The 12,065-nt window shown below is 38.0% G+C and overlaps 1 non-coding gene across 1 annotated transcript; it reads left to right on the plus strand.

Annotated features, from left to right (window-relative positions):
* The first annotated feature begins 5,019 nt into the window (after positions 1-5,019).
* TRNAE-CUC (transfer RNA glutamic acid (anticodon CUC)) lies at positions 5,020-5,091 on the plus strand. Its single transcript has one exon. It is a non-coding gene; the product is annotated as a tRNA-Glu (tRNA).
* The last annotated feature ends 6,974 nt before the right edge of the window (positions 5,092-12,065 follow it).

Raw genomic sequence — 12,065 nt, forward strand, 5'->3', positions numbered from 1 at the left:
TTCCCTTGAGACCCGCACAAGTTGTACGTGTGTCAATAGTTTGTTCTTTTTTATTGATAAGTAATAGTCCATGGTATGGATGTACCACAGCTTGTTTAACCTTTCACCCACTGAAGGACATTTGGGTTATTTCCAGATATGGCTACTACAAATAAAGCTGCTGTGAATGTTTGTATGCAAGTTTATGTGTGAACATAAATTTTCATTTCTCTGGAGTAAATGCCCAAGAGTGCAATTGTTGGGCTATGTGTTAAGTGCATGTTTGATTTTACAAGAAACTGCCAAACTGTTCTCCAGAGTAGCTGTACCATTTTACATTCCCATCAGCAATGAATGCATGATGAAAGATGAAAGATGGTCTTTAATCTATTAAATAAACTTATTAAAGTATAGTCACACATTTCTTTTATATCCACTACTCTAGAACTGCCCGCACAGGGTTTCCAAAGAGTGGCTGGTGGATTCAAACTGCCAGCCTTTTGGTTAGCAGCCAATCTCTTAACCAATGAGCCACCAGGTTCTTCCACTACTCTGATGTTGTTGTGTGTGCTGTTGAGTCAATTCCAACTCCACTACTCTATTATACTATAATTGCTTTTTACTTGAACCCCACTAGACTAAACTTTAAGATCAGGGTTATTGTTTTGTTCACCTTGGTGCCCCTGATGCTAACATAGTGCCTAGCATATATTAAATGTATAATAAATATTTCTTGAGTGAATGAACAAATTAATGAACAAATGAAGATAGCTGAATCAGATTGAAATCAAAACTGAAAAATAAACTTGTCTATAAAGTATGCTTATAACTGAACTTGAACTGGGTGCCATGATTTTTCTTTCTATATATAACAACATTTTCAGATCAGAAATTAGCACACGGTAAAGTGAGTCACTTATGGGCAAATTAATAAAAACTAAATGCTAAATTATGTTGGTCCAAGGTTATTCATTGTAGTAGTTTTGTACCAGCAAAAGATGGGAAAACTGTATGCCCAAAGATATTGAACTGCCTTAATAAAACATGGTATATCTATACCATGCAGTTATCAAAAATAATGAGAAAACTCTTAATGTAATGAGTGGATACCCTTCAAAAGATATTAATTTTTTTAAGTTACAGAAAAGTAGGTATAGTATACCACTATTTGTGTAAAAATAAATTTAAAAAGAATAGATATATACATAAAAATGTTAATTCTCCCTAAATTAATTTATAAAGCGTAGGGTGTGTCTGGACCATCTTGTGCCAGATGTAAAAAGTGCAAAGTAAGCAAGTGCCCCAAAACTGATAGGGACATGTCAAAAGCTTACAGGAGCCAGCCTGAAGGGCTCCGTCCCTGCTGTGTTTAGCAGTGGCTGCTTTCCTCTACTTGAACCACAGCTGCAGTCAAGTGGCCCTCTCCTCCAGGCCAAATTTGGCACCACTTAAATATTAAATGAATAATCACGGTAATAGATTATAACACATTGAATAAAAAACAGCAAAACAATATATGAGTCCAAACTGATATTTAAAAATGAAATAAAGAATAAAAAGTGGGATGAAAGGAAAGTTCTTTACAGAAAAATGATAGAATTAAAACATCACCATTTTGCACTCAGCATATAATAATTGATTCAGTAAAGATCGTTAATGAATGCTAAAATCTTTGGGTGAAAGTTTGCTGGTAAACAGAATATTCACACAGTCTCAAAATATTGCCTTCATGGGTGATATCTGCATTTTTCAATATTGTTAATTACAAAGTGTATAAAGGTATCTTTACAGTGGAGAAAGATGGCAGACACCTTGATCAAATGATCAAAATTACTGTATTAGTTTCCTATTGCTGCTATAACAGATTACCACGAATTTAATGGTTTTAACAACACAAATTTATTATTTTACAGTTCTGTAGTTCAGAAGTCTAATACAGGTCTCACTGGGCTGAAGTCAAGGTGTTGGCCGGGCTGCGTTCTTTCTAGATGCTTTAGGGAAGAATCCATTTCCTGGCCTTTTCCAGCTTCTAGGAGCCACCTGCATTTTTTAGCTTGTGTCCCCGTCCTCCATCTTCAAAGACAGCAATAACAGGTTGAGTCTTAACATTGCATCACTTTGACACTGGCTCTTTTCCTCTCTTTTATTTATTAAGGACCCTTGTGATTACATTGGCCCATCCAGATAATACAGGATAGTCTCCCCATCTCAAGATCCTTAATTTAATCACATCGGCAAAGTTCCTTTTGCCATGTAAGGAGCCCTTCAGGCTAGCTCCTGTATCTTTCTGACATGTCCCTATCAATTTGGGGGCGCTTGCTTACTTTCTGGCACAAGATGGTCCAGAATCCAAAGATTAGTACATGGACATATTTGGGGGGCTACTATTCTACCTTCCACACTTACCATTACAGGTAATGCACCATACTAGCATCATGCATATTTTAATGTAATGCACCCAGAAGGGCATATCACTTAAAATAGTTTTCCTGCTTGAAAAAAAATTAAGTTGAGGAACTTTCTGAAACAACTGTCTGATTCTTTTCAAAGGTATCTATGCTAAAAGAAGGTTGGGAAACTGTTCCAGATGAAAAGAGACTAAAGGCACATGACAACTAAATGCAATGTATAATCCCTGAGTAGATCCTAGACAAAAAAAAAGAAAAAAACCCTATAAACGACATTTTTAGGACAATTAGAAAATTTGATTCTGGACTGTATAGTAATATTATTGTATCAATCTTAAATTTCCTGAGGGTGATAATTGTATTACTTGTTCTTAGGAGATATATGATAAAGTATATAAGAGTAAAGTATCATGATGTCTGCAATTCATTTTAAAAGGTTTGGAAAAAAATAGAGAGGGAGAAATTGAGAGAAAGCAAATATGACAAAATATTAACTGCTGAATCTAGATGAGTGCTGTAAAATAGAAATATAATGCAAGACACATATATAATTTGAAATATTTTAGTAGCTACATTTAAAAATTAAAAAGAAACAGTGAAAATAATTTTAATAATATGGTTTATTTAACCTAATACATCCAATCATTATCATTTCAAAATATAATCAATATAAAATTATTAAGATATTTTACACTCTTTATTTTCATACTAACACTTCAAAATCCAGTGTGTGTTTTACACTTACAGAACATCTAAATTTGGAGTAGCCACATTTCAATGCAAAATAGCCACAATTTGGCTGTTGTTGTTGTTGTTAGGTACTGTCCAGTCAGTTCCCACTCATAGTGACCCTATGTACAGTACAATGAAACACTGCCTGGTCCTGCACCATCTTCATAATTATTGTTGTGCTTGACAGTATGCCTGGTACTACTTCATTAGACAGTGCAGGTCTAGATGAAGCATATATATGTGTTCATTGTACTATATTTGCAATTTTCTGTGGGTCTGCAATGTTTCAAAATAAAAGTGGGGGGAAATAGATATTTGTTTGTATATGCCTAGACTATTTCTGAGAGGACACAGAAGAAACTGGTAAGCACTGGTCACGTTTGGGAAGAAGAAAAGGGGAACTGAAGTGGGAGGGTGGTTTTCACTGTATCCTTTTGTACATTTTGATCAATACTGTGACTATACCTATTAAAATTTAAATTAAAATCATTCTAAAAATATTATCTGCTTTATCTTTTTTACTGAAAACCAGATATTGTAACGCTAAGCTCTGGTAACCCCCCATTTGAGAAGTAAGAGCTCCACCTACTCAACTCGATTCCCCAGAATAGCTTCCTTCCTTGGTATAGGAAAGAGGTGTGTGTCCCATCTAAAATATAACAGTTAAGTTTAGAAACTTCCTCTGGTGGTCTTTCCATCTTATTAGCCATAATAAATCCTTTTAATCCACCTGTTTTCATATTAGTAATTACTTTCAGATAAATTATGCCAACAATGTAAATTCCATTTCTGAGTTGTTGAAAACAAGAAACAATATTTGAGCACAGGTTCACCTAAATTCTGTGGTGATGGATCATGGCGGTAACTCACAGTGGCGACGGATGTTGTCAGCAAGTTCATTACAAATTTATATGTCTTACTTAAGCCTCCTTTCAAGTTGTAGCGGAGCGAGGTCTCTTGGGTTACATTTCTTCAACTGTAACGACTGGCACTTTCAAAGTGAGTTACAGCCTATTGCCTTCTGCTCGTATTTCATAAGGGTTTCTGAATTGAGGCTGGGCTGTAAGATTTCTTGCTTCCGTTGATAATTGCATCGATTTCCTGTGTACTGTACCTAATGCAGGGAAATGAAGCAATTGCTCAGATAATAACACTTGCAAAATATGATAATGGAAACACAGTGGGTTTAAAGGGTTTTCTTGGATCCCTGTGCAATGCTAGTTCTTCAGTAGGCCTATTATCCATAACTCTCTTCAGCTACATTAATCTGAAATACAGACAGGCAATACTAAGTAGATAATCGCGTCCTATGAAGCTACGTGGCCCTTCGTCACTCACATTTACAGAACACATGCTTTGTGCCAAGGACACATGCAGCGGTCGCATCCAGCTCGCCAAAGTGAAACGCTCTCCCCTGGTGGCAATGTAGTGTACATTTAAAATGTTTAGTGGGATTTAATATCCGCCTGAGAGAGGAAGACAGGAAGATAGGTTAGATTTGGAAAAAAATTCGATGACTAAGAAAATAATAAAACAAATTACACAGTCTGGACAGTACTTTAACTCTGTGTACACAGATTTATGTGTTGCATAATTAGAATGAGAATTTCAGGACTATAAGTAGGAATGGATCTGTCGGCAACGGGTTTGGTTTTTCTACAACGGGTGTCGGTAGAGGATTGGATTTGGAGGGTCCAGGTTTACTCGGTAGGTCGGCGTCTGAGCTCCGCTGGAGGGAGCAGTTAAGAATTTGCGTCGGTTTCGGAGGCGAGGCTAAAACCCAGAGCAAAAACTAAGGAGGTGGGGCTTGGAGACAGCAGCCTGTTTTCCGTTGGCCAGCTGGCTTATGTAGCAATCTTTTTAATAGACAAATAGACTTTTGGGAGACTACTTTGTAACTTCCCTGGTGGTCTAGTGGTTAGGATTCGGCGCTCTCACCGCCGCGGCCCGGGTTCGATTCCCGGTCAGGGAAAGGTACAATTTTTTTTTTTTTTTTTTCAAGTCCTTTTCCTTACAACCTAGGAGTAGAGATTCTTCTTTCTTCGTTTTTATTATGGTTGGTGGTGTCGTTTTTCTTGATCATAAAAAATCAATTTGTTTTAAAATTTTATGAAATTTAAAATGTCATACATATTTACAGATAAGATTATTTACAATCAATCAAATGAAATGAATTCTAAAGTACTTTAAATAAAAGTCCATAAACTTGTTAAATCAACTCTAAAATTGCATTTTCCAGCTTTTGAAAATAATTTGCAAGTATATGCAAGCGGTATTTTTTTTTTTTTTTTTAAAGACTTCTTTTAATCTTGAGCTTTGTTTGGCTCATAAAAGAAGACAATAGTTTTAAGGGCAAATAATACCTGTTTTTCATTATGCTTAGAGTAACTTTCTACTTCTTCTGTGTATTCAGATTATGTGTTTTGTAGATTATTTGGTATATTGGCAGCTGTTCCTACTGTATTGTCTTGTACGGATCTACGATGATCTTTTTTGAGATATGTGGTTGGTTAATCATTAAGTAGTTGTTTACCGTTTTTTTTCTTTTAATATCTTGGAAGAAGTACAGCCAGAATGCTCGTTAGAAGCAAGGATGGCGAGACTTCGTCTCACATACTTTGGGCATGTTATCAGGAGAGACTAGTCTATGGAGAAGGACATCAAGCTTGGTAAAGTAGAGGGTTAGCGAAAAAGAGGAAGACCCTCAACGAGATGGATTGACACAGTGGCTGCAACAATGGGCTCAAGCATAAAAACGATTATGAGGATGGCACAGGACCGGGCAGTGCTTCCTTCTGTTGTATATAGGGTCACTCTGACTCCACGACACCTAACAACAATAATACATTTCGTCAATTATTGTATCTTTTAAGTTTTTAATTTTCTCTAAGATATTCACACAAATATGGTAAATTTACTTCATTTAGAATGTCAATTTTCAGTATGTAAATCGTGTGACCCAAACCAAACCCACTGCCTGAAGTCCATTCCGACTCATAGCAACCCTATAGGACAGAGTAGAACTGCCCCACAGGGTTTCCAAGGCTGTAGTCTTTACGGAAGCTGTCACATCTTTCTCCCACAGAGCCCTGGTGGCTTCGAACTGCTAACCTTCGCTTAGCAGCCGAGTGCTTAACCACTGCACCACCAGGGCTCTTTGTAAATCATATAGGCCCCTCAAATGTGCACTTGAGTATCATTAGGAGCTCTTACATTCAGGGCCAAGTAGAACTCTGGGAGTTCCTTAAAAGAATATATGGAAATATTGGAGTCAAAGAAAAGGAAAAAAGTTCTATATAGACATAAACTTTTTTTGATCTTGAAATTTTAACATCAGCATAAGGGGTTAAAATGGGAGCCCAAGAAACTTTGGCGTTTGACAGAATATAGAGGTTTAAGAATAAGGAAGAATAAGTAATGACTCCGTGATTTGTGGTCTGTATGATTAGTACAGTTGAAGTGACGTAAAAAGTAATAGGGAAGTTGAGATGGGGAAATAGATTGAGGCAAGAAGGTAAATTCAGTTTGATCCTTACAGAGGTAACACAAACCAAACCAAACAGATTACTGTCAAGTTGATGCTGACACATAGGCAACACTATAGGACAGAGCAGAACTGCCCCATGGGGTTTCCAGGGCTGTACATCTTTATGGAAGCAGACTGCCACTTCTCTCTCTCGCAGGTCGGCTGCTGACCTTTTTGTTGGTTAATAGCCCAGAGCTTTAACCACTGCACCACCAGGGCAACACAGTTATTGGAAATACAGGAATGGTACTTAGGTGCTAAATGTTGAAGATACAGACTTTGGAGCCAAGGGTGGGAGAGAGGGGAAAAGGGGGACTTTTTGCTTAGGGGGCACTGAGTTTCCATAAATGGTGGAATAATTTGGTAATGGATAGTGGTGATAGTTGCACATGATGAACGAAAACAATGTCACTGAATTGTCCATGTAGAAAAGTTGAATTGGCAAATGTTTTATAATATGTATTTTTACCACAATAAAACAAAACAGTGTAGAATAGCCAAATAGATTGTAGTGTAGTCATACAATGAAATACTATAGAGTAGTGAAAATGAATGAATTACTGCTCCTCTTGTCAACATGCTGAATCTCAGGAAGTCAATACCGAATTAAAAAAGCAAGTCAGATACAATATGATCCCATTTTTATGTAAAGCTTTAAAATGCTAAATTAAAAATATTGTTTATTGATAGATGTTGTTGTTAGGTGTTGTCGAGTCAGTTCCAACTCATAGCAACCCTGTGTATAACAGAATGAAATACTGCCTGGTCTTGCATCATCCTCACAATCATTGCTATGTTTGAGCCCATTGTTGCAGCCACTGTGTCAGTCCATCTCGTTGAGGGCCTTCCTCTTTTTCTCTGACCCTCTACTTTACCAGGAGGGATGTATATATTGATATATACATAGTTGTTGTTGTTGTTAGGTGCTGTTGAGTTGACTCTGACTCACAGCGACCCTACATCCAATAGAAAGAAACACTGCCCAGTCCTGCGCCATCCTCACAACTGTTGTTATGCTTGAGCCCATTGTTGCAGCCACTTTGTCAGTCCATCTCATTAAGTTTCTTCCTCTTTTTCGCTGTCTACTTTACCAGGAAGATTTCTTTCTCCAGGTGCTGGTCCCTACTGATAATATGTCCAAAGTACATGAGATGAAGTGTCCCCATCTTTGCATCTAAGAAGCATTCTGGTTGTACTTCTTCCAAGACAGATTTATTCGTTCTTCTGGCCAAAACCAAAAACCAAACCCATTGCCATCGAGTTGATTCCAACTCACAGTGACCCTACAAGACAGGGCAGAGTTGCCTTATAGAGTTTCCAAGGAACACCTGGTAGATTCAATCTGCCAATCCTTTGGTTAGCAGCTGTAGTACTTAACCACTACGCCACCAGGGTTTCCATTCTGCTGGCAGTCCATGGTATATTCAATACTCTTCACTAACACTGTAATTCAAAGGCATCAATTCTTCTTTGGTCTTCCTTATTCATTGCCCAGCTTTCACATGCATATAAGGCAATTGAAAACACCATGGCTTCGTTCAGGTGCACCTTAGCCCTTAAAATGACATCTTTGCTTAGTAACACTTCGAAGAAGTCTTTTGCAGCAGATTTGTCCAATGTAATACATCATTTGATTTCTTGACAGCTGCTTCCATGGGCACTGATTGTGGATCCAGGTAAAATGAAATTCTTGACAACTTCAATATTTTCTTTGTTTTTCATGATGTTGCTTATGGTCCAGTTGTGAGGATTTTTGTTTTCTTTATGGTGAGGTGTAATCTATACTGAAGGCTGTAGTCTTTGACCTTCTTCAGTAAGTGCTTCAAGTTCTCTTCACTTTGAGCAACAAGGTTGTGTCATCTGCATATCACAGTTGTTAGTGAGTCGTCCTCCAATGCTCATGCCCCACTCTTCTTCATATAGTCCAGATTCTTGGATTATTTGCTCAGCATACAGATTGAATAAGTGTAGTGAAAGGATACAACCCTAACACACATCCTTCCTGATTTTAAACCACACAGTATTCCCTTATTCTGTTCCAGTGACTGCCTCTTGGTCTATGTATAGGTTCAGCATGAGCACAACTAAGTGTTCTGGAATTCCCATTTTTTGCAATGTTATGCATAATTTGTTATGATCCACACAGTCGAATGCCTTTCATAGTCAATAAAATACAGGTAAACATCTTTCTGGTATTCTCTGCTTTCAGCTGAGATCCATCTGACATTAGCAATGATATCCCTGGTTTCATGTCCTCCTCTGAATCCAGCTTGAATTTCTAGCTGTTCCCTGGCAATGTGCTGCTGCAACTGCTTTTGAATGATCTTCAGCAAAATTTTACCTGCGTGTAATACTAATGATACGGTCTGATAATTTGTGTGTTCTGTTAGATCACCTTTGTTTGGAATGGTCACAACTGTGGATCTCACCCTGTTGGTTGGCCAGGTAGCTGTCTTCCAAATTTCTTGGCATAGACGAGTGAGAGCTTTCAGCGCTGCAACCATTTGTTGAAACATCTCAATTGGTACTCGGTCAATCCTGGAGCCTTGATTTTTGCCAGTGCCTTCAGTGCAGTTTGGACTTCTTCCTCCGTACTACCAGTTCATAATCATACGTTACCTCCTGAAATGATTGAACGTCCACCAATTCTTTTTGGTACAGTGACTCTGTGTATTCCTTCCATCTTCTTTTGATGCTTCCTGTCTCCTTTAATATTTGCCCAGTAGAATCCTTCAATATTGCAACTCAGGGTTTGAATTTTTTCTTCAGTTCTTTCAGCTTGAGAAATGCCCAGCATGTTCTTACCGTTTGGTTTTCTATCTCCAGGTCTCCTCAAGTTTCATTGTAATACTTTACTTTGTTTCTCAAGCTGCCCTTTGAAATCTTCTGTTAAGCTCTTTTACTTCATTTCTTCCTTTCTCTTTATCTATTTTACCTTCAAAAGCATCTTTCAGAGACTTCTGACATCCGTTTTGGTCTTTTTATTTCCTATCTTTTTAATGACCTTTTGTTTTCTTCATGTATGATGTCTTTATGTCATTCCACAACTCGTCTGGTCTCCAGTCATTAGTGTTCAATGAGTCAAATCTGTTCTTGAGATGGTCTCTAAATTCCGTTGGGATATACTGAAGGTTATACGACGGCTCTTGTGGGTTGTTTTAATTTTCTTCGCCTTTAACTTGAACTTGTATATGATCAATTGATTGTCTGTTCTGCAGTCGGCCCCTGGTCTTGTTCTGACTGATGATATTGAGCTTTTCCATTGTCTCTTTCCACAGATGTACTCAATTTGACTCCTGTGTATTCTATCTGGTGAGGTCTGCGTGTATAGTCACCGTTTATGTTGTTGAAAAAAGGTATTTGCAATGAAGAAGTTGTTGGTCTTGCAAAATTCTATCCTGCGATCTCCAGCATTGTTTCTATCATCAAAGCTGTATTTTCCAACTACTGGGCATTCTTCTTTGTTTTCAGCTTTTGAATTCCAATCACCAGTAATTATCAATGCATCCTGATTGCATGTCTGATCAATTTCAGACTGTAAAAGTTGGTAAAAATCATCTTTGGTCTTAGTGGTTGGTGCATAAATTTGAATAATATTAACTGGTCTTCCTTGTTGTTGTTGTTAAGTGCCATCGAGTCGGTTCCGACTTGTAGCGACCCTATGTACAACAGAAGGAAACACTGCCCGGTCCTGTGCCATCCTCACAATCGTTTTTATGCTTGAGCCCATTGTTACAGCAACTGTGTCAAACCATCTCGCTGATGGTCTTCCTCTTTTTTGCTGACCCTCTACCAAGTATGATGTCCTTCTCCAGGGACTGATCCTTCCTAATAACATGTCCAAAGTATGTGAGATGTAGTCTTGTCATCCTTGCTTCTAAGGCGAATTTGGGTTGTACTTCTTCCAAGACAGATTTGTTCATTCTTTTGGCAGTCCATGGTATATTCAATATTCTTCACCAACACCACAATTCAAGGGCGTCGATTCTTCCTCAGTCTTTCTTATTTGTTGTCCAGCTTTTGCATGCATATGAGGCAGTTGAAAACACCACGGTTTGGGTCAGGCACACCTTAGACTTCAAGGTGACATCTTTGCTTTTCAACACTGTAAAGAGGTCTTTTGCAGCACATTTACCTAATGCAATGCATCTTTTGATTTCCTGATTGCTGCTTCCATGGGTGTTGATTGTGGATCCAAGTAAAATGAAATCCTTAACAACGTCAATCTTTTCTTCATTTATCATGATGTTGATTATTGGTCCAGTTGTAAGGATTTTTGTTTTCTTTATGTTGAGGTGTAATCCGTACTGAAGGCTGTGGTCTTCTATCTCCATCAGTAAGTGCTTCAAGTCCTCTTCACTTTCAGCAAGAAAGGTTGTGTCATCTGCATAATGCAGGTTGTTAATGCATCTTCCTCCAATTGTGATGCCCCATTCTTCTTCACAGAGTCCAGCTTCTTGGATTATTTGCTCAGCATACAGATTGAATAGGTACGGTGAAAGGATACAGCTCTGACACACACCTTTCCTGACTTTAAACCATGAAATATCCCCTCGTTCTATTCGAACGACTGCCTCTTGATCTGTGTACAGGTTCCTCATGAGCACAATTAAGTGTTCTGAAATTACCGTTCTTCCCAATGTTATCCATAATTTGTTATCATCCACACAGTTGAATGCCTTTGCATAGTCAATAAAACACAGGTAAATATCTTTTTGGTATTCTCTGCTTTCAGCCAGGATCCATCTGACATCAGCAACTATATCCCTGGTTCCACATCCTCTTCTGAATCTGGCTTGAATTTCTGGCGGTTCCCTGTTAATATACTGCTGCAGCCGCTTTTGAATGATCTTCAGCAAAATCTTACTTGCATGGGATATTAATGATATTGTTCGATATTTTCCGCATTCAGTTGGATCATTTTTCTTTGGAATGGTCACAGATGTGGATCTCTTCCTGTTGGTTGGCCAGGTAGCTGTCTTCCAAATTTTTTGGCATAGACAAGTGGGCACTTCCGCACTGTATCCATTTGTTGAAACATCTCAATTTGTATTCCATCAATTCCTGGAGCCTTGTTTTTTGCCAATGCTTCAGTGTAGCTTGCACTTCTTCCTTCAGTACCATTGGTTCCTGATCATATGCTACCTTCTGAAATGGTTGAATATTGACCAATTCTTTTTGGTATAATGATTCAGTATACTCCTTCCCTCTTCTTTTGATGCTTCCTGTGTCGTTTAATATTTTCCCCGTAGAATCCTTCACTATTGCAGTTCGAGGCTTGAATTTTTTCTTTAGTTCTTTCAGCTTGAGAAATGCCAAGCATGTTCTTCCCTTTTGGTCTTCCTTGTAGTCATATGGATATTATCCTATCACTGACAGTGTTGTACTTCAGGATAGATCTTGAAATGTTCTTTTTGATG

This window comes from Trichechus manatus, unplaced genomic scaffold (assembly GCF_000243295.1).
Source record: "Trichechus manatus latirostris isolate Lorelei unplaced genomic scaffold, TriManLat1.0 scaffold00098, whole genome shotgun sequence".
In the NCBI taxonomy this organism is placed as follows: Eukaryota; Metazoa; Chordata; class Mammalia; order Sirenia; family Trichechidae; genus Trichechus; species Trichechus manatus.